This window comes from Pleurodeles waltl, unplaced genomic scaffold (assembly GCF_031143425.1).
Source record: "Pleurodeles waltl isolate 20211129_DDA unplaced genomic scaffold, aPleWal1.hap1.20221129 scaffold_69, whole genome shotgun sequence".
NCBI classification, from domain to species: Eukaryota; Metazoa; Chordata; class Amphibia; order Caudata; family Salamandridae; genus Pleurodeles; species Pleurodeles waltl.
In genome coordinates, this window is record NW_027150390.1 from 753,449 (window position 1) to 777,888 (window position 24,440).

Below are 24,440 nucleotides of genomic sequence, written 5' to 3' on the forward strand. Positions count from 1 at the left end.
GAAGGGCTTAGCCGTTTAATTGCCTGCCCCCCTGCAGCCCATTTATTACCAGCAGTTGTGAGTGGTGACTGCTGTTTGTAAAATATAAACATTTCAGGACATAGAAAGTCGCAGATGGGGCTTTTGGGATGCCTGCCTATGTCTTTGTTTATTATTTATCTAATAGCTGAGTAATCTGGTCAAGATATTTCTCTTTTTTTTAACATATTGCGTTAGAATAGCTACAGCTTGCTTAATGTATAAATATTAGCACTGCGTTGGCCGGGAATTGAACCCGGGTCAACTGCTTGGAAGGCAGTTATGCTCACCACTATACCACCAACGCTCCTTGGCATATGTTTTTTTTAAACTCTAGACATCACAACCCTGAGTTCAATGACTATATTGCACCAGTATCAGAGGTATTTTTGGTTTACAGACCAACATGAAAATCAGGAAAAAAGTTCTTGCAACTGCTAAGGAACTGGAGATTGAAACCCATGCAAAAGCTGCGCAGAAAAGGAGAAAGGGAAAGCAGCAGTTCAAATCATTGAAATAAGCATATATTGACAGCAAGGGAAAAACAGCAGGGTAGAGAAAGAAAACAGATCCACGAAATTCACAGGAGATTGATAATAGCAGGACAAAAAAAGGGAATAATAACGTTCCAAGCAGCCTCAGAAAGAAGTGCGAGGGTCCCATCTTTCGTTAATGGTCATAACTGTGCATCATTTCCTTTGAAGTGTAGGGTTGATTCTCTGACCATCTGTCTCCCTGACTTTGAGCAGAGACCGATAGTTGAGCAGTCTCTTCCCACAAAAAGCTGGCACAAGCCTGCTGTTTTCCGCTCTGGCAGCGTGGAAACGAGAGAGTGGTCCTCACAAGAAAAAAAATCAATCCATGCTAGCAGAGGATGGTTTCGAAACATCGACCTCTGGGTTATGGACCCAGCACGCTTCCGCTGCGCCACTCTGCTTCCTGCTCAAAATGCTGTGGTTATGCAGATCAGGAGCCTTCAGAGGAGTGGCATGGGATCGCTGGAGCTATTCTGGCAGGGCTCTCACCTCATTTGCCTAAGAATGTCACAAGGCATGCTGGGTGCAGAAAATCTTCGCCTTCCCCTCTCACAGTCAGTCATAGGGGAAAGTCAAGGCCCTCTCAGTCACTAGCCATGTCACGCCTTTGTCAAGACAGAAGCACCCCCACCCGCTCCTTCTCTGTGATCCTGCGCTACCATGCTCAGGTTTTGGCCTTACCTGGGAGCCAGAGGTGCACCCGGTGAGGGCGAGCGTTTGGGAGCGTTCGGAACGTGAGTGGACTTAGGACTGGAAGTTCTGTCCATTCGAAGCAGCCAACCTTCCTGCTGCAGACAGAGGCTGTTCCCTTGGGTTTCTTTCACCTTGCTCTCGGATAAATTTGGTTGTATGCTGCAGTTGCCTGCGATGACTACAAGGTGGCGCTGCTTTCAGGTAATAGCACAAATATGCAGAAAATGTTGGGGACTTTTGCCACATTTATCGGTGGTGGGTCTCGCACATTTTTTCCAGGGGAGAGATATTGACCTGAAACACTTTTTACTGCAGAGATGCTGCAGTTCTAAAGGCTGGTTCCGGCAGAAGGGCTTAGCTGTTTCATTGCCTGCCCCCCTGCAGCCCATTTATTACCAGCAGTTGTGAGTGGTGACTGCTGTTTGTAAAATATAAAAATTTCAGGATATAGAAAGTCGCAGACGGGGCTTTTGGGATGCCTGCCTATGTCTTTGTTTATTATTTATCTAATAGCTGAGTAATCTGGTCAAGATATTTCTCTTTTTTTTAACATATTGCGTTAGAATAGCTACAGCTTGCTTAATGTATAAATATTAGCCCTGCGTTGGCCAGGAATCGAACCCGGGTCAACTGCTTGGAAGGCAGCTATGCTCACCACTATACCACCAACGCTCCGTGGCATATGTTTTTTTTTAACTCTAGACATCACAACCCTGAGTTCAATGACTATATTGCACCAGTATCAGAGGTATTTTTGGTTTACAGACCAACATGAAAATCAGGAAAAAAGTTCTTGCAACTGCTAAGGAACTGGAGATTGAAACCAATGCAAAAGCTGCGCAGAAAAGGAGAAAGGGAAAGCAGCAGTTCAAATCATTGAAATAAGCATATATTGGCAGCAAGGGAAAAACAGCAGGGTAGAGAAAGAAAACAGCTCCACGAAATTCACAGGAGATTGATAATAGCAGGACAAAAAAAGGGAATAATAAAGTTCCAAGCAGGCTCAGAAAGAAGTGCGAGGGTCCCATCTTTCGTTAATGGTCATAACTGTGCATCATTTCCTTTGAAGTGTAGGGTTGATTCTCTGACCATCTGTCTCCCTGACTTTGAGCAGAGACCGATAGTTGAGCAGTCTCTTCCCACAAAAAGCTGGCACAAGCCTACTGTTTTCCGCTCTGGCAGCGTGGAAACGAGAGAGTGGTCCTCACAAGAAAAAAAATCAATCCATGCTAGCAGAGGATGGTTTCGAAACATCGACCTCTGGGTTATGGACCCAGCACGCTTCCGCTGCGCCACTCTGCTTCCTGCTCAAAATGCTGTGGTTATGCAGATCAGGAGCCTTCAGAGGAGTGGCATGGGATCGCTGGAGCTATTCTGGCAGGGCTCTCACCTCATTTGCCTAAGAATGTCACAAGGCATGCTGGGTGCAGAAAATCTTCGCCTTCCCCTCTCACAGTCAGTCATAGGGGAAAGTCAAGGCCCTCTCAGTCACTAGCCATGTCACGCCTTTGTCAAGACAGAAGCACCCCCACCCGCTCCTTCTCTGTGATCCTGCGCTACCATGCTCAGGTTTTGGCCTTACCTGGGAGCCAGAGGTGCACCCGGTGAGGGCTTGCCCGGTATGAGCGTTTGGGAGCGTTTGGGACGTTAGTGGACTTAGGACTGGAAGTTCTGTCCATTCGAAGCAGCCAACCTTCCTGCTGCAGACAGGGGCTGTTCCCTTGGGTTTCTTTCACCTTGCTCTCGGATAAATTTGGTTGTATGCTGCAGTTGCCTGTGATGACTACAAGGTGGCGCTGCTTTCAGGTAAGAGCACAAATATGCAGAAAATGTTGGGGACTTTTGCCACATTTATCGGTGGTGGGTCTCGCACATTTTTTCCAGGGGAGAGATATTGACCTGAAACACTTTTTACTGCAGAGATGCTGCAGTTCTAAAGGCTGGTCGGGCAGAAGGGCTTAGCCGTTTCATTGCCTGCCCCCCTGCAGCCCATTTATTACCAGCAGTTGTGAGTGGTGACTGCTGTTTGTAAAATATAAAAATTTCAGGACATAGAAAGTCGCAGACGGGGCTTTTGGGATGCCTGCCTATGTCTTTGTTTATTATTTATCTAATAGCTGAGTAATCTGGTCAAGATATTTCTCTTTTTTTTAACATATTGCGTTAGAATAGCTACAGCTTGCTTAATGTATAAATATTCGCACTGCGTTGGCCAGGAATCGAACCCGGGTCAACTGCTTGGAAGGCAGCTATGCTCACCACTATACCACCAACGCTCCGTGGCATATGTTTTTTTTAAACTCTAGACATCACAACCCTGAGTTCAATGACTATATTGCACCAGTATCAGAGGTATTTTTGGTTTACAGACCAACATGAAAATCAGGAAAAAAGTTCTTGCAACTGCTAAGGAACTGGAGATTGAAACCAATGCAAAAGCTGCGCAGAAAAGGAGAAAGGGAAAGCAGCAGTTCAAATCATTGAAATAAGCATATATTGGCAGCAAGGGAAAAACAGCAGGGTAGAGAAAGAAAACAGCTCCACGAAATTCACAGGAGATTGATAATAGCAGGACAAAAAAAGGGAATAATAACGTTCCAAGCAGGCTCAGAAAGAAGTGCGAGGGTCCCATCTTTCGTTAATGGTCATAACTGTGCATCATTTCCTTTGAAGTGTCGGGTTGATTCTCTGACCATCTGTCTCCCTGACTTTGAGCAGAGACCGATAGTTGAGCAGTCTCTTCCCACAAAAAGCTGGCACAAGCCTGCTGTTTTCCGCTCTGGCAGCGTGGAAACGAGAGAGTGGTCCTCACAAGAAAAAAAATCAATCCATGCTAGCAGAGGATGGTTTCGATCCATCGACCTCTGGGTTATGGGCCCAGCACGCTTCCGCTGTGCCACTCTGCTTCCTGCTCAAAATGCTGTGGTTATGCAGATCAGGAGCCTTCAGAGGAGTGGCATGGGATCACTGGAGCTATTCTGGCAGGGCTCTCACCTCATTTGCCTAAGAATGTCACAAGGCATGCTGGGTGCAGAAAATCTTCGCCTTCCCCTCTCACAGTCAGTCATAGGGGAAAGTCAAGGCCCTCTCAGTCACTAGCCATGTCACGCCTTTGTCAAGACAGAAGCACCCCCACCCGCTCCTTCTCTGTGATCCTGCGCTACCATGCTCAGGTTTTGGCCTTACCTGGGAGCCAGAGGTGCACCCGGTGAGGGCTTGCCCGGTATGAGCGTTTGGGAGCGTTCAGGATGTGAGTGGACTTAGGACTGGAAGTTCTGTCCATTCGAAGCAGCCAACCTTCCTGCTGCAGACAGGGGCTGTTCCCTTGGGTTTCTTTCACCTTGCTCTCGGATAAATTTGGTTGTATGCTGCAGTTGCCTGCGATGACTACAAGGTGGCGCTGCTTTCAGGTAAGAGCACAAATATGCAGAAAATGTTGGGGACTTTTGCCACATTTATCGGTGGTGGGTCTCGCACATTTTTTCCAGGGGAGAGATATTGACCTGAAACACTTTTTACTGCAGAGATGCTGCAGTTCTAAAGGCTGGTCGGGCAGAAGGGCTTAGCCGTTTCATTGCCTGCCCCCCTGCAGCCCATTTATTACCAGCAGTTGTGAGTGGTGACTGCTGTTTGTAAAATATAAAAATTTCAGGACATAGAAAGTCGCAGACGGGGCTTTTAGGATGCCTGCCTATGTCTTTGTTTATTATTTATCTAATAGCTGAGTAATCTGGTCAAGATATTTCTCTTTTTTTTAACATATTGCGTTAGAATAGCTACAGCTTGCTTAATGTATAAATATCAGCACTGCGTTGGCCGGGAATCGAACCCGGGTCAACTGCTTGGAAGGCAGCTATGCTCACCACTATACCACCAACGCTCCGTGGCATATGTTTTTTTTAAACTCTAGACATCACAACCCTGAGTTCAATGACTATTGCACCAGTATCAGAGGTATTTTTGGTTTACAGACCAACATGAAAATCAGTAAAAAAGTTCTTGCAACTGCTAAGGAACTGGAGATTGAAACCAATGCAAAAGCTGCGCAGAAAAGGAGAAAGGGAAAGCAGCAGTTCAAATCATTGAAATAAGCATATATTGGCAGCAAGGGAAACACAGCAGGGTAGAGAAAGAAAACAGCTCCACGAAATTCACAGGAGATTGATAATAGCAGGACAAAAAAAGGGAATAATAACGTTCCAAGCAGGCTCAGAAAGAAGTGCGAGGGTCCCATCTTTCTTTAATGGTCATAACTGTGCATCATTTCCTTTGAAGTGTAGGGTTGATTCTCTGACCATCTGTCTCCCTGACTTTGAGCAGAGACCGATAGTTGAGCAGTCTCTTCCCACAAAAAGCTGGGACAAGCCTGCTGTTTTCCGCTCTGGCAGCGTGGAAACGAGAGAGTGGTCCTCACAAGAAAAAAAATCAATCCATGCTAGCAGAGGATGGTGTCGATCCATCGACCTCTGGGTTATGGGCCCAGCACGCTTCCGCTGCGCCACTCTGCTTCCTGCTCAAAATGCTGTGGTTATGCAGATCAGGAGCCTTCAGAGGAGTGGCATGGGATCACTGGAGCTATTCTGGCAGGGCTCTCACCTCATTTGCCTAAGAATGTCACAAGGCATGCTGGGTGCAGAAAATCTTCGCCTTCCCCTCTCACAGTCAGTCATAGGGGAAAGTCAAGGCCCTCTCAGTCACTAGCCATGTCACGCCTTTGTCAAGACAGAAGCACCCCCACCCGCTCCTTCTCTGTGATCCTGCGCTACCATGCTCAGGTTTTGGCCTTACCTGGGAGCCAGAGGTGCACCCGGTGAGGGCTTGCCCGGTATGAGCGTTTGGGAGCGTTCAGGACGTGAGAGGACTTAGGACTGGAAGTTCTGTCCATTCGAAGCAGCCAACCTTCCTGCTGCAGACAGGGGCTGTTCCCTTGGGTTTCTTTCACCTTGCTCTCGGATAAATTTGGTTGTATGCTGCAGTTGCCTGCGATGACTACAAGGTGGCGCTGCTTTCAGGTAAGAGCACAAATATGCAGAAAATGTTGGGGACTTTTGCCACATTTATCGGTGGTGGGTCTCGCACATTTTTTCCAGGGGAGAGATATTGACCTGAAACACTTTTTACTGCAGAGATGCTGCAGTTCTAAAGGCTGGTCGGGCAGAAGGGCTTAGCCGTTTCATTGCCTGCCCCCCTGCAGCCCATTTATTACCAGCAGTTGTGAGTGGTGACTGCTGTTTGTAAAATATAAAAATTTCAGGACATAGAAAGTCGCAGACGGGGCTTTTAGGATGCCTGCCTATGTCTTTGTTTATTATTTATCTAATAGCTGAGTAATCTGGTCAAGATATTTCTCTTTTTTTTAACATATTGCGTTAGAATAGCTACAGCTTGCTTAATGTATAAATATTAGCACTGCGTTGGCCGGGAATTGAACCCGGCTCAACTGCTTGGAAGGCAGCTATGCTCACCACTATACCACCAACGCTCCGTGGCTTATGTGTTTTTTAAACTCTAGACATCACAACCCTGAGTTCAATGACTATATTGCACCAGTATCAGAGGTATTTTTGGTTTACAGACCAACATGAAAATCAGGAAAAAAGTTCTTGCAACTGCTAAGGAACTGGAGATTGAAACCAATGCAAAAGCTGCGCAGAAAAGGAGAAAGGGAAAGCAGCAGTTCAAATCATTGAAATAAGCATATATTGGCAGCAAGGGAAAAACAGCAGGGTAGAGAAAGAAAACAGCTCCACGAAATTCACAGGAGATTGATAATAGCAGGACAAAAAAAGGGAATAATAACGTTCCAAGCAGGCTCAGAAAGAAGTGCGAGGGTCCCATCTTTCTTTAATGGTCATAACTGTGCATCATTTCCTTTGAAGTGTAGGGTTGATTCTCTGACCATCTGTCTCCCTGACTTTGAGCAGAGACCGATAGTTGAGCAGTCTCTTCCCACAAAAAGCTGGCACAAGCCTGCTGTTTTCCGCTCTGGCAGCGTGGAAACGAGAGAGTGGTCCTCACAAGAAAAAAAATCAATCCATGCTAGCAGAGGATGGTTTCGATCCATCGACCTCTGGGTTATGGGCCCAGCACGCTTCCGCTGCACCACTCTGCTTCCTGCTCAAAATGCTGTGGTTATGCAGATCAGGAGCCTTCAGAGGAGTGGCATGGGATCGCTGGAGCTATTCTGGCAGGGCTCTCACCTCATTTGCCTAAGAATGTCACAAGGCATGCTGGGTGCAGAAAATCTTCGCCTTCCCCTCTCACAGTCAGTCATAGGGGAAAGTCAAGGCCCTCTCAGTCACTAGCCATGTCACGCCTTTGTCAAGACAGAAGCACCCCCACTCGCTCCTTCTCTGTGATCCTGCGCTACCATGCTCAGGTTTTGGCCTTACCTGGGAGCCAGAGGTGCACCCGGTGAGGGCTTGCCCGGTATGAGCGTTTGGGAGCGTTTGGGACATGAGTGGACTTAAGACTGGAAGTTCTGTCCATTCGAAGCAGCCAACCTTCCTGTTGCAGACAGGGGCTGTTCCCTTGGGTTTCTTTCACCTTGCTCTCGGATAAATTTGGTTGTATGCTGCAGTTGCCTGCGATGACTACAAGGTGGCGCTGCTTTCAGGTAAGAGCACAAATATGCAGAAAATGTTGGGGACTTTTGCCACATTTATCGGTGGTGGGTCTCGCACATTTTTTCCAGGGGAGAGATATTGACCTGAAACACTTTTTACTGCAGAGATGCTGCAGTTCTAAAGGCTGGTCGGGCAGAAGGGCTTAGCCGTTTCATTGCCTGCCCCCCTGCAGCCCATTTATTACCAGCAGTTGTGAGTGGTGACTGCTGTTTGTAAAATAGAAAAATTTCAGGACATAGAAAGTCGCAGACTGAGCTTTTGGGATGCCTGCCTATGTCTTTGTTTATTATTTATCTAATAGCTGAGTAATCTGGTCAAGATATTTCTCTTTTTTTTAACATATTGCGTTAGAATAGCTACAGCTTGCTTAATGTATAAATATTAGCACTGCGTTGGCCGGGAATCAAACCCGGGTCAACTGCTTGGAAGACAGCTATGCTCACCACTATACCACCAACGCTCCGTGGCATATGTTTTTTTTAAACTCTAGACATCACAACCCTGAGTTCAATGACTATATTGCACCAGTATCAGAGGTATTTTTGGTTTACAGACCAACATGAAAATCAGGAAAAAAGTTCTTGCAACTGCTAAGGAACTGGAGATTGAAACCAATGCAAAAGCTGCGCAGAAAAGGAGAAAGGGAAAGCAGCAGTTCAAATCATTGAAATAAGCATATATTGGCAGCAAGGGAAAAACAGCAGGGTAGAGAAAGAAAACAGCTCCACGAAATTCACAGGAGATTGATAATAGCAGGACAAAAAAAGGGAATAATAACGTTCCAAGCAGGCTCAGAAAGAAGTGCGAGGGTCCCATCTTTCGTTAATGGTCATAACTGTGCATCATTTCCTTTGAAGTGTAGGGTTGATTCTCTGACCATCTGTCTCCCTGACTTTGAGCAGAGACCGATAGTTGAGCAGTCTCTTCCCACAAAAAGCTGGCACAAACCTGCTGTTTTCCGCTCTGGCAGCGTGGAAACGAGAGAGTGGTCCTCACAAGAAAAAAAATCAATCCATGCTAGCAGAGGATGGTTTCGATCCATCGACCCCTGGGTTATGGGCCCAGCACGCTTCCGCTGCGCCACTCTGCTTCCTGCTCAAAATGCTGTGGTTATGCAGATCAGGAGCCTTCAGAGGAGTGGCATGGGATCGCTGGAGCTATTCTGGCAGGGCTCTCACCTCATTTGCCTAAGAATGTCACAAGTCATGCTGGGTGCAGAAAATCTTCGCCTTCCCCTCTCACAGTCAGTCATAGGGGAAAGTCAAGGCCCTCTCAGTCACTAGCCATGTCACGCCTTTGTCAAGACAGAAGCACCCCCACCCGCTCCTTCTCTGTGATCCTGCGCTACCATGCTCAGGTTTTGGCCTTACCTGGGAGCCAGAGGTGCACCCGGTGAGGGCTTGCCCGGTATGAGCGTTTGGGAGCGTTCGGGACGTGAGTGGACTTAGGACTGGAAGTTCTGTCCATTCAAAGCAGCCAACCTTCCTGCTGCAGACAGGGGCTGTTCCCTTGGGTTTCTTTCACCTTGCTCTCGGATAAATTTGGTTGTATGCTGCAGTTGCCTGCGATGACTACAAGGTGGCGCTGCTTTCAGGTAAGAGCACAAATATGCAGAAAATGTTGGGGACTTTTGCCACATTTATCGGTGGTGGGTCTCGCACATTTTTTCCAGGGGAGAGATATTGACCTGAAACACTTTTTACTGCAGAGATGCTGCAGTTCTAAAGGCTGGTCGGGCAGAAGGGCTTAGCCGTTTCATTGCCTGCCCCCCTGCAGCCCATTTATTACCAGCAGTTGTGAGTGGTGACTGCTGTTTGTAAAATATAAAAATTTCAGGACATAGAAAGTCGCAGACTGAGCTTTTGGGATGCCTGCCTATGTCTTTGTTTATTATTTATCTAATAGCTGAGTAATCTGGTCAAGATATTTCACTTTTTTTTAACATATTGCGTTAGAATAGCTACAGCTTGCTTAATGTATAAATATTAGCACTGCGTTGGCCGGGAATCAAACCCGGGTCAACTGCTTGGAAGGCAGCTATGCTCACCACTATACCACCAACGCTCCGTGGCATGTGTTTTTTTTAAACTCTAGACATCACAACCCTGAGTTCGTTGACTATATTGCACCAGTATCAGAGGTATTTTTGGTTTACAGACCAACATGAAAATCAGGAAAAAAGTTCTTGCAACTGCTAAGGAACTGGAGATTGAAACCAATGCAAAAGCTGCGCAGAAAAGGAGAAAGGGAAAGCAGCAGTTCAAATCATTGAAATAAGCATATATTGGCAGCAAGGGAAAAACAGCAGGGTAGAGAAAGAAAACAGCTCCACGAAATTCACAGGAGATTGATAATAGCAGGACAAAAAAAGGGAATAATAACGTTCCAAGCAGGCTCAGAAAGAAGTGCGAGGGTCCCATCTTTCGTTAATGGTCATAACTGTGCATCATTTCCTTTGAAGTGTAGGGTTGATTCTCTGACCATCTGTCTCCCTGACTTTGAGCAGAGACCGATAGTTGAGCAGTCTCTTCCCACAAAAAGCTGGCACAAGCCTGCTGTTTTCCGCTCTGGCAGCGTGGAAACGAGAGAGTGGTCCTCACAAGAAAAAAAATCAATCCATGCTAGCAGAGGATGGTTTCGATCCATCGACCTCTGGGTTATGGGCCCAGCACGCTTCCGCTGCGCCACTCTGCTGCCTGCTCAAAATGCTGTGGTTATGCAGATCAGGAGCCTTCAGAGGAGTGGCATGGGATCGCTGGAGCTATTCTGGCAGGGCTCTCACCTCATTTGCCTAAGAATGTCACAAGGCATGCTGGGTGCAGAAAATCTTCGCCTTCCCCTCTCACAGTCAGTCATAGGGGAAAGTCAAGGCCCTCTCAGTCACTAGCCATGTCACGCCTTTGTCAAGACAGAAGCACCCCCACCCGCTCCTTCTCTGTGATCCTGCGCTACCATGCTCAGGTTTTGGCCTTACCTGGGAGCCAGAGGTGCACCCGGTGAGGGCTTGCTCGGTATGAGCGTTTGGGAGCGTTCGGGACATGAGTGGACTTAGGACTGGAAGTTCTGTCCATTCGAAGCAGCCAACCTTCCTGCTGCAGACAGGGGCTGTTCCCTTGGGTTTCTTTCATCTTCCTCTCGGATAAATTTGGTTGTATGCTGCAGTTGCTTGCGATAACTACAAGGTGGTGCTGCTTTCAGGTAAGAGCACAAATATGCAGAAAATGTTGGGGACTTTTGCCACATTTATCGGTGGTGGGTCTCGCACATTTTTTCCAGGGGAGAGATATTGACCTGAAACACTTTTTACTGCAGAGATGCTGCAGTTCTAAAGGCTGGTCGGGCAGAAGGGCTTAGCCGTTTCATTGCCTGCCCCCCTGCAGCCCATTTATTACCAGCAGTTGTGAGTGGTGACTGCTGTTTGTAAAATATAAAAATTTCAGGACATAGAAAGTCGCAGACGGGGCTTTTAGGATGCCTGCCTATGTCTTTGTTTATTATTTATCTAATAGCTGAGTAATCTGGTCAAGATATTTCTCTTTTTTTTAACATATTGCGTTAGAATAGCTACAGCTTGCTTAATGTATAAATATTAGCACTGCTTTGGCCGGGAATCGAACCCGGGTCAACTGCTTGGAAGGCAGCTATGCTCACCACTATACCACCAACGCTCCGTGGCATATGTTTTTTTTAAACTCTAGACATCACAACCCTGAGTTCAATGACTATATTGCACCAGTATCAGAGGTATTTTTGGTTTACAGACCAACATGAAAATCAGGAAAAAAGTTCTTGCAACTGCTAAGGAACTGGAGATTGAAACCAATGCAAAAGCTGCGCAGAAAAGGAGAAAGGGAAAGCAGCAGTTCAAATCATTGAAATAAGCATATATTGGCAGCAAGGGAAAAACAGCAGGGTAGAGAAAGAAAACAGCTCCACGAAATTCACAGGAGATTGATAATAGCAGGACAAAAAAAGGGAATAATAACATTCCAAGGAGGCTCAGAAAGAAGTGCGAGGGTCCCATCTTTCTTTAATGGTCATAACTGTGCATCATTTCCTTTGAAGTGTAGGGTTGATTCTCTGACCATCTGTCTCCCTGACTTTGAGCAGAGACCGATAGTTGAGCAGTCTCTTCCCACAAAAAGCTGGCACAAGCCTGCTGTTTTCCGCTCTGGCAGCGTGGAAACGAGAGAGTGGTCCTCACAAGAAAAAAATTCAATCCATGCTAGCAGAGGATGGTTTCGATCCATCGACCTCTGGGTTATGGGCCCAGCACGCTTCCGCTGCACCACTCTGCTTCCTGCTCAAAATGCTGTGGTTATGCAGATCAGGAGCCTTCAGAGGAGTGGCATGGGATCGCTGGAGCTATTCTGGCAGGGCTCTCACCTCATTTGCCTAAGAATGTCACAAGGCATGCTGGGTGCAGAAAATCTTCGCCTTCCCCTCTCACAGTCAGTCGTAGGGGAAAGTCAAGGCCCTCTCAGTCACTAGCCATGTCACGCCTTTGTCAAGACAGAAGCACCCCCACCCGCTCCTTCTCTGTGATCCTGCGCTACCATGCTCAGGTTTTGGCCTTACCTGGGAGCCAGAGGTGCACCCGGTGAGGGCTTGCCCGGTATGAGCGTTTGGGACGTGAGTGGATTTTGGACTGGAAGTTCTGTCCATTCAAAGCAGCCAACCTTCCTGCTGCAGACAGGGGCTGTTCCCTTGGGTTTCTTTCACCTTGCTCTCGGATAAATTTGGTTGTATGCTGCAGTTGCCTGTGATGACTACAAGGTGGCGCTGCTTTCAGGTAAGAGCACAAATATGCAGAAAATGTTGGGGACTTTTGCCACATTTATCGGTGGTGGGTCTCGCACATTTTTTCCAGGGGAGAGATATTGACCTGAAACACTTTTTACTGCAGAGATGCTGCAGTTCTAAAGGCTGGTCGGGCAGAAGGGCTTAGCCGTTTCATTGCCTGCCCCCCTGCAGCCCATTTATTACCAGCAGTTGTGAGTGGTGACTGCTGTTTGTAAAATATAAAAATTTCAGGACATAGAAAGTCGCAGACGGGGCTTTTGGGATGCCTGCCTATGTCTTTGTTTATTATTTATCTAATAGCTGAGTAATCTGGTCAAGATATTTCTCTTTTTTTTAACATATTGCGTTAGAATAGCTACAGCTTGCTTAATGTATAAATATTAGCACTGCGTTGGCCAGGAATCGAACCCGGGTCAACTGCTTGGAAGGCAGCTATGCTCACCACTATACCACCAACGCTCCGAGGCATATGTTTTTTTTAAACTCTAGACATCACAACCCTGAGTTCAATGACTATATTGCACCAGTATCAGAGGTATTTTTGGTTTACAGACCAACATGAAAATCAGGAAAAAAGTTCTTGCAACTGCTAAGGAACTGGAGATTGAAACCAATGCAAAAGCTGCGCAGAAAAGGAGAAAGGGAAAGCAGCAGTTCAAATCATTGAAATAAGCATATATTGGCAGCAAGGGAAAAACAGCAGGGTAGAGAAAGAAAACAGCTCCACGAAATTCACAGGAGATTGATAATAGCAGGACAAAAAAAGGGAATAATAGCGTTCCAAGCAGGCTCAGAAAGAAGTGCGAGGGTCCCATCTTTCGTTAATGGTCATAACTGTGCATCATTTCCTTTGAAGTGTAGGGTTGATTCTCTGACCATCTGTCTCCCTGACTTTGAGCAGAGACCGATAGTTGAGCAGTCTCTTCCCACAAAAAGCTGGCACAAGCCTGCTGTTTTCCGCTCTGGCAGCGTGGAAACGAGAGAGTGGTCCTCACAAGAAAAAAAATCAATCCATGCTAGCAGAGGATGGTTTTAATCCATCGACCTCTGGGTTATGGGCCCAGCACGCTTCCGCTGCGCCACTCTACTTCCTGCTCAAAATGGTGTGGTTATGCAGATCAGGAGCCTTCAGAGGAGTGGCATGGGATCGCTGGAGCTATTCTGGCAGGGCTCTCACCTCATTTGTCTAAGAATGTCACAAGGCATGCTGGGTGCAGAAAATCTTCGCCTTCCCCTCTCACAGTCAGTCATAGGGGAAAGTCAAGGCCCTCTCAGTCACTAGCCATGTCACGCCTTTGTCAAGACAGAAGCACCCCCACCCGCTCCTTCTCTGTGATCCTGCGCTACCATGCTCAGGTTTTGGCCTTACCTGGGAGCCAGAGGTGCACCCGGTGAGGGCTTGCCCGGTATGAGCGTTTGGGAGCGTTTGGGACATGAGTGGACTTAGGACTGGAAGTTCTGTCCATTCGAAGCAGCCAACCTTCCTGCTGCAGATAGGGGCTGTTCCCTTGGGTTTCTTTCACCTTGCTCTCGGATAAATTTGGTTGTATGCTGCAGTTGCCTGCGATGACTACAAGGTGGCGCTGCTTTCAGGTAAGAGCACAAATATGCAGAAAATGTTGGGGACTTTTGCCACATTTATCGTTGGTGGGTCTTGCACATTTTTTCCAGGGGAGAGATATTGACCTGAAACACTTTTTACTGCAGAGATGCTGAGGTAAAGGCTGGTCGGGCAGAAGGGCTTAGCCGTTTCATTGCCTGCCCCCCTGCAGCCCATTTATTACCAGCAGTTGTGAGTGGTGACTGCTGTTTGTAAAATAGAAAAATTTCAGGACATAGAAAGTCGCAGACTGAGCTTTTGGGATGCCTGCCTATGTCTTTGTTTATTATTTATCTAATAGCTGAGTAATCTGGTCAAGATATTTCACTTTTTTTTAACATATTGCGTTAGAATAGCTACAGCTTGCTTAATGTATAAATATTAGCACTGCGTTGGCCGGGAATCAAACCCGGGTCAACTGCTTGGAAGGCAGCTATGCTCACCACAAAACCACCAACGCTCCGTGGCATGTGTTTTTTTTAAACTCTAGACATCACAACCCTGAGTTCAATGACTATATTGCACCAGTATCAGAGGTATTTTTGGTTTACAGACCAACATGAAAATCAGGAAAAAAGTTCTTGCAACTGCTAAGGAACTGGAGATTGAAACCAATGCAAAAGCTGCGCAGAAAAGGAGAAAGGGAAAGCAGCAGTTCAAATCATTGAAATAAGCATATATTGGCAGCAAGGGAAAAACAGCAGGGTAGAGAAAGAAAACAGCTCCACGAAATTCACAGGAGATTGATAATAGCAGGACAAAAAAAGGGAATAATAACGTTCCAAGCAGGCTCAGAAAGAAGTGCGAGGGTCCCATCTTTCGTTAATGGTCATAACTGTGCATCATTTCCTTTGAAGTGTAGGGTTGATTCTCTGACCATCTGTCTCCCTGACTTTGAGCAGAGACCGATAGTTGAGCAGTCTCTTCCCACAAAAAGCTGGCACAAGCCTGCTGTTTTCCGCTCTGGCAGCGTGGAAACGAGAGAGTGGTCCTCACAAGAAAAAAAATCAATCCATGCTAGCAGAGGATGGTTTCGATCCATCGACCTCTGGGTTATGGGCCCAGCACGCTTCCGCTGCGCCACTCTGCTGCCTGCTCAAAATGCTGTGGTTATGCAGATCAGGAGCCTTCAGAGGAGTGGCATGGGATCGCTGGAGCTATTCTGGCAGGGCTCTCACCTCATTTGCCTAAGAATGTCACAAGGCATGCTGGGTGCAGAAAATCTTCGCCTTCCCCTCTCACAGTCAGTCATAGGGGAAAGTCAAGGCCCTCTCAGTCACTAGCCATGTCACGCCTTTGTCAAGACAGAAGCACCCCCACCCGCTCCTTCTCTGTGATCCTGCGCTACCATGCTCAGGTTTTGGCCTTACCTGGGAGCCAGAGGTGCACCCGGTGAGGGCTTGCCCGGTATGAGCGTTTGGGAGCATTCGGGACATGAGTGGACTTAGGACTGGAAGTTCTGTCCATTCGAAGCAGCCAACCTTCCTGCTGCAGACAGGGGCTGTTCCCTTGGGTTTCTTTCATCTTGCTCTCGGATAAATTTGGTTGTATGCTGCAGTTGCTTGCGATGACTACAAGGTGGTGCTGCTTTCAGGTAAGAGCACAAATATGCAGAAAATGTTGGGGACTTTTGCCACATTTATCGGTGGTGGGTCTCGCACATTTTTTCCAGGGGAGAGATATTGACCTGAAACACTTTTTACTGCAGAGATGCTGCAGTTCTAAAGGCTGGTCGGGCAGAAGGGCTTAGCCGTTTCATTGCCTGCCCCCCTGCAGCCCATTTATTACCAGCAGTTGTGAGTGGTGACTGCTGTTTGTAAAATATAAAAATTTCAGGACATAGAAAGTCGCAGACGGGGCTTTTAGGATGCCTGCCTATGTCTTTGTTTATTATTTATCTAATAGCTGAGTAATCTGGTCAAGATATTTCTCTTTTTTTTAACATATTGCGTTAGAATAGCTAATGCTTGCTTAATGTATAAATATTAGCACTGCTTTGGCCGGGAATCGAACCCGGGTCAACTGCTTGGAAGGCAGCTATGCTCACCACTATACCACCAACGCTCCGTGGCATATGTTTTTTTTAAACTCTAGACATCACAACCCTGAGTTCAATGACTATATTGCACCAGTATCAGAGTTATTTTTGGTTTACAGACCAACATGAAAATCAGGAAAAAAGTTCTTGCAACTGCTAAGGAACTGGAGATTGAAACCAATGCAAAAGCTGCGCAGAAAAGGAGAAAGGGAAAGCAGCAGTTCAAATCATTGAAATAAGCATATATTGGCAGCAAGGGAAAAACAGCAGGGTAGAGAAAGAAAACAGCTCCACGAAATTCACAGGAGATTGATAATAGCAGGACAAAAAAAGGGAATAATAACGTTCCAAGGAGGCTCAGAAAGAAGTGCGAGGGTCCCATCTTTCTTTAATGGTCATAACTGTGCATCATTTCCTTTGAAGTGTAGGGTTGATTCTCTGACCATCTGTCTCCCTGACTTTGAGCAGAGACCGATAGTTGAGCAGTCTCTTCCCACAAAAAGCTGGCACAAGCCTGCTGTTTTCCGCTCTGGCAGCGTGGAAACGAGAGAGTGGTCCTAACAAGAAAAAAATTCTATCCATGCTAGCAGAGGATGGTTTCGATCCATCGACCTCTGGGTTATGGGCCCAGCACGCTTCCGCTGCACCACTCTGCTTCCTGCTCAAAATGCTGTGGTTATGCAGATCAGGAGCCTTCAGAGGAGTGGCATGGGATCGCTGGAGCTATTCTGGCAGGGCTCTCACCTCATTTGCCTAAGAATGTCACAAGGCATGCTGGGTGCAGAAAATCTTCGCCTTCCCCTCTCACAGTCAGTCGTAGGGGAAAGTCAAGGCCCTCTCAGTCACTAGCCATGTCACGCCTTTGTCAAGACAGAAGCACCCCCACCCGCTCCTTCTCTGTGATCCTGCGCTACCATGCTCAGGTTTTGGCCTTACCTGGGAGCCAGAGGTGCACCCGGTGAGGGCTTGCCCGGTATGAGCGTTTGGGACGTGAGTGGATTTTGGACTGGAAGTTCTGTCCATTCAAAGCAGCCAACCTTCCTGCTGCAGACAGGGGCTGTTCCCTTGGGTTTCTTTCACCTTGCTCTCGGATAAATTTGGTTGTATGCTGCAGTTGCCTGCGATGACTACAAGGTGGCGCTGCTTTCAGGTAAGAGCACAAATATGCAGAAAATGTTGGGGACTTTTGCCACATTTATCGGTGGTGGGTCTCGCACATTTTTTCCAGGGGAGAGATATTGACCTGAAACACTTTTTACTGCAGAGATGCTGCAGTTCTAAAGGCTGGTCGGGCAGAAGGGCTTAGCCGTTTCATTGCCTGCCCCCCTGCAGCCCATTTATTACCAGCAGTTGTGAGTGGTGACTGCTGTTTGTAAAATAGAAAAATTTCAGGACATAGAAAGTCGCAGACTGAGCTTTTGGGATGCCTGCCTATGTCTTTGTTTATTATTTATCTAATAGCTGAGTAATCTGGTCAAGATATTTCACTTTTTTTTAACATATTGCGTTAGAATAGCTACAGCTTGCTTAATGTATAAATATTAGCACTGCGTTGGCCAGGAATCGAACCCGGGTCAACTGCTTGGAAGGCAGCTATGCTCACCACTATACCACCAACGCTCCGTGGCATATGTTTTTTTTAAACTCTAGACATCACAACCCTGAGTTCAATGACTATATTGCACCAGTATCAGAGGTATTTTTGGTTTACAGACCAACATGAAAATCAGGAAAAAAGTTCTTGCAACTGCTAAGGAACTGGAGATCGAAACCAATGCAAAAGCTGCGCAGAAAAGGAGAAAGGGAAAGCAGCAGTTCAAATCATTGAAATAAGCATATATTGGCAGCAAGGGAAAAACAGCAGGGTAGAGAAAGAAAACAGCTCCACGAAATTCACAGGAGATTGATAATAGCAGGACAAAAAAAGGGAATAATAACGTTCCAAGCAGGCTCAGAAAGAAGTGCGAGGGTCCCATCTTTCGTTAATGGTCATAACTGTGCATCATTTCCTTTGAAGTGTAGGGTTGATTCTCTGACCATCTGTCTCCCTGACTTTGAGCAGAGACCGATAGTTGAGCAGTCTCTTCCCACAAAAAGCTGGCACAAGCCTGCTGTTTTCCGCTCTGGCAGCGTGGAAACGAGAGAGTGGTCCTCACAAGAAAAAAAATCAATCCATGCTAGCAGAGGATGGTTTCGATCCATCGACCTCTGGGTTATGGGCCCAGCACGCTTCCGCTGCGCCACTCTGCTGCCTGCTCAAAATGCTGTGGTTATGCAGATCAGGAGCCTTCAGAGGAGTGGCATGGGATCGCTGGAGCTATTCTGGCAGGGCTCTCACCTCATTTGCCTAAGAATGTCACAAGGCATGCTGGGTGCAGAAAATCTTCGCCTTCCCCTCTCACAGTCAGTCATAGGGGAAAGTCAAGGCCCTCTCAGTCACTAGCCATGTCACGCCTTTGTCAAGACAGAAGCACCCCCACCCGCTCCTTCTCTGTGATCCTGCGCTACCATGCTCAGGTTTTGGCCTTACCTGGGAGCCAGAGGTGCACCCGGTGAGGGCTTGCCCGGTATGAGCGTTTGGGAGCGTTCGGGACATGAGTGGACTTAGGACTGGAAGTTCTGTCCATTCGAAGCAGCCAACCTTCCTGCTGCAGACAGGGGCTGTTCCCTTGGGTTTCTTTCATCTTGCTCTCGGATAAATTTGGTTGTATGCTGCAGTTGCTTGCGATGACTACAAGGTGGTGCTGCTTTCAGGTAAGAGCACAAATATGCAGAAAATGTTGGGGACTTTTGCCACATTTATCGGTGGTGGGTCTCGCACATTTTTTCCAGGGGAGAGATATTGACCTGAAACACTTTTTACTGCAGAGATGCTGCAGTTCTAAAGGCTGGTCGGGCAGAAGGGCTTAGCCGTTTCATTGCCTGCCCCCCTGCAGCCCATTTATTACCAGCAGTTGTGAGTGGTGACTGCTGTTTGTAAAATATAAAAATTTCAGGACATAGAAAGTCGCAGACGGGGCTTTTAGGATGCCTGCCTATGTCTTTGTTTATTATTTATCTAATAGCTGAGTAATCTGGTCAAGATATTTCTCTTTTTTTTAACATATTGCGTTAGAATAGCTACAGCTTGCTTAATGTATAAATATTAGCACTGCTTTGGCCGGGAATCGAACCCGGGTCAACTGCTTGGAAGGCAGCTATGCTCACCACTATACCACCAACGCTCCGTGACATATGTTTTTTTTAAACTCTAGACATCACAACCCTGAGTTCAATGACTATATTGCACCAGTATCAGAGGTATTTTTGGTTTACAGACCAACATGAAAATCAGGAAAAAAGTTCTTGCAACTGCTAAGGAACTGGAGATTGAAACCAATGCAAAAGCTGCGCAGAAAAGGAGAAAGGGAAAGCAGCAGTTCAAATCATTGAAATAAGCATATATTGGCAGCAAGGGAAAAACAGCAGGGTAGAGAAAGAAAACAGCTCCACGAAATTCACAGGAGATTGATAATAGCAGGACAAAAAAAGGGAATAATAACGTTCCAAGGAGGCTCAGAAAGAAGTGCGAGGGTCCCATCTTTCTTTAATGGTCATAACTGTGCATCATTTCCTTTGAAGTGTAGGGTTGATTCTCTGACCATCTGTCTCCCTAACTTTGAGCAGAGACCGATAGTTGAGCAGTCTCTTCCCACAAAAAGCTGGCACAAGCCTGCTGTTTTCCGCTCTGGCAGCGTGGAAACGAGAGAGTGGTCCTCACAAGAAAAAAATTCAATCCATGCTAGCAGAGGATGGTTTCGATCCATCGACCTCTGGGTTATGGGCCCAGCACGCTTCCGCTGCACCACTCTGCTTCCTGCTCAAAATGCTGTGGTTATGCAGATCAGGAGCCTTCAGAGGAGTGGCATGGGATCGCTGGAGCTATTCTGGCAGGGCTCTCACCTCATTTGCCTAAGAATGTCACAAGGCATGCTGGGTGCAGAAAATCTTCGCCTTCCCCTCTCACAGTCAGTCGTAGGGGAAAGTCAAGGCCCTCTCAGTCACTAGCCATGTCACGCCTTTGTCAAGACAGAAGCACCCCCACCCGCTCCTTCTCTGTGATCCTGCGCTACCATGCTCAGGTTTTGGCCTTACCTGGGAGCCAGAGGTGCACCCGGTGAGGGCTTGCCCGGTATGAGCGTTTGGGACGTGAGTGGATTTTGGACTGGAAGTTCTGTCCATTCAAAGCAGCCAACCTTCCTGCTGCAGACAGGGGCTGTTCCCTTGGGTTTCTTTCACCTTGCTCTCGGATAAATTTGGTTGTATGCTGCAGTTGCCTGCGATGACTACAAGGTGGCGCTGCTTTCAGGTAAGAGCACAAATATGCAGAAAATGTTGGGGACTTTTGCCACATTTATCGGTGGTGGGTCTCGCACATTTTTTCCAGGGGAGAGATATTGACCTGAAACACTTTTTACTGCAGAGATGCTGCAGTTCTAAAGGCTGGTCGGGCAGAAGGGCTTAGCCGTTTCATTGCCTGCCCCCCTGCAGCCCATTTATTACCAGCAGTTGTGAGTGGTGACTGCTGTTTGTAAAATATAAAAATTTCAGGACATAGAAAGTCGCAGACGGGGCTTTTGGGATGCCTGCCTATGTCTTTGTTTATTATTTATCTAATAGCTGAGTAATCTGGTCAAGATATTTCTCTTTTTTTTAACATATTGCGTTAGAATAGCTACAGCTTGCTTAATGTATAAATATTAGCACTGCGTTGGCCAGGAATCAAACCCGGGTCAACTGCTTGGAAGGCAGCTATGCTCACCACTATACCACCAACGCTCCGTGGCATATGTTTTTTTTAAACTCTAGACATCACAACCCTGAGTTCAATGACTATATTGCACCAGTATCAGAGGTATTTTTGGTTTACAGACCAACATGAAAATCAGGAAAAAAGTTCTTGCAACTGCTAAGGAACTGGAGATTGAAACCAATGCAAAAGCTGCGCAGAAAAGGAGAAAGGGAAAGCAGCAGTTCAAATCATTGAAATAAGCATATATTGGCAGCAAGGGAAAAACAGCAGGGTAGAGAAAGAAAACAGCTCCACGAAATTCACAGGAGATTGATAATAGCAGGACAAAAAAAGGGAATAATAACGTTCCAAGCAGGCTCAGAAAGAAGTGCGAGGGTCCCATCTTTCGTTAACGGTCATAACTGTGCATCATTTCCTTTGAAGTGTAGGGTTGATTCTCTGACCATCTGTCTCCCTGACTTTGAGCAGAGACCGATAGTTGAGCAGTCTCTTCCCACAAAAAGCTGGCACAAGCCTGCTGTTTTCCGCTCTGGCAGCGTGGAAACGAGAGAGTGGTCCTCACAAGAAAAAAAATCAATCCATGCTAGCAGAGGATGGTTTCGATCCATCGACCTCTGGGTTATGGGCCCAGCACGCTTCCGCTGCGCCACTCTGCTGCCTGCTCAAAATGCTGTGGTTATGCAGATCAGGAGCCTTCAGAGGAGTGGCATGGGATCGCTGGAGCTATTCTGGCAGGGCTCTCACCTCATTTGCCTAAGAATGTCACAAGGCATGCTGGGTGCAGAAAATCTTCGCCTTCCCCTCTCACAGTCAGTCATAGGGAAAAGTCAAGGCCCTCTCAGTCACTAGCCATGTCACGCCTTTGTCAAGACAGAAGCACCCCCACCCGCTCCTTCTCTGTGATCCTGCGCTACCATGCTCAGGTTTTGGCCTTACCTGGGAGCCAGAGGTGCACCCGGTGAGGGCTTGCCCGGTATGAGCGTTTGGGACGTGAGTGGACTTTGGACTGGAAGTTCTGTCCATTCGAAGCAGCCAACCTTCCTGCTGCAGACAGGGGCTGTTCCCTTGGGTTTCTTTCACCTTGCTCTCGGATTAATTTGGTTGTATGCTGCAGTTGCCTGCGATGACTACAAGGTGGCGCTGCTTTCAGGTAAGAGCACAAATATGCAGAAAATGTTGGGGACTTTTGCCACATTTATCGGTGGTGGGTCTCGCACATTTTTTCCAGGGGAGAGATATTGACCTGAAACACTTTTTACTGCAGAGATGCTGCAGTTCTAAAGGCTGGTCGGGCAGAAGGGCTTAGCCGTTTCATTGCCTGCCCCCCTGCAGCCCATTTATTACCAGCAGTTGTGAGTGGTGACTGCTGTTTGTAAAATATAAAAATTTCAGGACATAGAAAGTCGCAGACGGGGCTTTTGGGATGCCTGCCTATGTCTTTGTTTATTATTTATCTAATAGATGAGTAATCTGGTAAAGATATTTCTCTTTTTTTTAACATATTGCGTTAGAATAGCTACAGCTTGCTTAATGTATAAATATTAGCACTGCGTTGACCAGGAATCGAACCCGGGTCAACTGCTTGGAAGGCAGCTATGCTCACCACTATACCACCAACGCTCCGTGGCATATGTTTTTTTTAAACTCTAGACATCACAACCCTGAGTTCAATGACTATATTGCACCAGTATCAGAGGTATTTTTGGTTTACAGACCAACATGAAAATCAGGAAAAAAGTTCTTGCAACTGCTAAGGAACTGGAGATTGAAACCAATGCAAAAGCTGCGCAGAAAAGGAGAAAGGGAAAGCAGCAGTTCAAATCATTGAAATAAGCATATATTGGCAGCAAGGGAAAAACAGCAGGGTAGAGAAAGAAAACAGCTCCACGAAATTCACAGGAGATTGATAATAGCAGGACAAAAAAAGGGAATAATAACGTTCCAAGCAGGCTCAGAAAGAAGGGCGAGGGTCCCATCTTTCGTTAATGGTCATAACTGTGCATCATTTCCTTTGAAGTGTAGGGTTGATTCTCTGACCATCTGTCTCCCTGACTTTGAGCAGAGACCGATAGTTGAGCAGTCTCTTCCCACAAAAAGCTGGCACAAGCCTACTGTTTTCCGCTCTGGCAGCGTGGAAACGAGAGAGTGGTCCTCACAAGAAAAAAAATCAATCCATGCTAGCAGAGGATGGTTTCGATCCATCGACCTCTGGGTTATGGGCTCAGCACGCTTCCGCTGCGCCACTCTGCTTCCTGCTCAAAATGCTGTGGTTATGCAGATCAGGAGCCTTCAGAGGAGTGGCATGGGATCGCTGGAGCTATTCTGGCAGGGCTCTCACCTCATTTGCCTAAGAATGTCACAAGGCATGCTGGGTGCAGAAAATCTTCGCCTTCCCCTCTCACAGTCAGTCATAGGGGAAAGTCAAGGCCCTCTCAGTCACTAGCCATGTCACGCCTTTGTCAAGACAGAAGCACCCCCACCCGCTCCTTCTCTGTGATCCTGCGCTACCATGCTCAGGTTTTGGCCTTACCTGGGAGCCAGAGGTGCACCCGGTGAGGGCTTGCCCGGTATGAGCGTTTGGGAGCGTTCGGGACGTGAGTGGCCTTAGGACTGGAAGTTCTGTCCATTCGAAGCAGCCAACCTTCCTGCTGCAGACAGGGGCTGTTCCCTTGGGTTTCTTTCACCTTGCTCTCTGATAAATTTGGTTGTATGCTGCAGTTGCCTGCGATGACTACAAGGTGGCACTGCTTTCAGGTAAGAGCACAAATATGCAGAAAATGTTGGGGACTTTTGCCACATTTATCGGTGGTGGGTCTCGCACATTTTTTCCAGGGGAGAGATATTGACCTGAAACACTTTTTACTGCAGAGATGCTGCAGTTCTAAAGGCTGGTCGGGCAGAAGGGCTTAGCCGTTTCATTGCCTGCCCCCCTGCAGCCCATTTATTACCAGCAGTTGTGAGTGGTGACTGCTGTTTGTAAAATATAAAAATTTCAGGACATAGAAAGTCGCAGACGGGGCTTTTAGGATGCCTGCCTATGTCTTTGTTTATTATTTATCTAATAGCTGAGTAATCTGGTCAAGATATTTCTCTATTTTTTAACATATTGCGTTAGAATATATACAGCTTGCTTAATGTATAAATATTAGCACTGCGTTGGCCGGGAATCGAACCCGGGTCAACTGCTTGGAAGGCAGCTATGCTCACCACTATACCACCAACGCTCCGTGGCATATGTTTTTTTTAAACTCTAGACATCACAACCCTGAGTTCAATGACTATATTGCACCAGTATCAGAGGTATTTTTGGTTTACAGACCAACATGAAAATCAG

General features: G+C 46.9%; 7 non-coding genes across 7 annotated transcripts; all 7 read right to left on the reverse strand.

The window, feature by feature from the left end:
- Window positions 1–253: 253 nt before the first annotated feature.
- TRNAG-UCC (transfer RNA glycine (anticodon UCC)) lies at window positions 254–325 on the reverse strand. Its single transcript has one exon. It is a non-coding gene; the product is annotated as a tRNA-Gly (tRNA).
- A 4,730-nt stretch (window positions 326–5,055) lies between these two features.
- TRNAG-UCC (transfer RNA glycine (anticodon UCC)) lies at window positions 5,056–5,127 on the reverse strand. The gene has a single exon. It is a non-coding gene; the product is annotated as a tRNA-Gly (tRNA).
- A 4,738-nt stretch (window positions 5,128–9,865) lies between these two features.
- TRNAG-UCC (transfer RNA glycine (anticodon UCC)) lies at window positions 9,866–9,937 on the reverse strand. Its single transcript has one exon. It is a non-coding gene; the product is annotated as a tRNA-Gly (tRNA).
- A 1,532-nt stretch (window positions 9,938–11,469) lies between these two features.
- Window positions 11,470–11,541, reverse strand: TRNAG-UCC (transfer RNA glycine (anticodon UCC)). The gene has a single exon. It is a non-coding gene; the product is annotated as a tRNA-Gly (tRNA).
- A 4,727-nt stretch (window positions 11,542–16,268) lies between these two features.
- On the reverse strand, window positions 16,269–16,340 carry TRNAG-UCC (transfer RNA glycine (anticodon UCC)). The gene has a single exon. It is a non-coding gene; the product is annotated as a tRNA-Gly (tRNA).
- Window positions 16,341–19,466: 3,126 nt separating this feature from the next.
- TRNAG-UCC (transfer RNA glycine (anticodon UCC)) lies at window positions 19,467–19,538 on the reverse strand. Its single transcript has one exon. It is a non-coding gene; the product is annotated as a tRNA-Gly (tRNA).
- A 4,720-nt stretch (window positions 19,539–24,258) lies between these two features.
- TRNAG-UCC (transfer RNA glycine (anticodon UCC)) lies at window positions 24,259–24,330 on the reverse strand. The gene has a single exon. It is a non-coding gene; the product is annotated as a tRNA-Gly (tRNA).
- Between the last annotated feature and the right edge of the window lie 110 nt (window positions 24,331–24,440).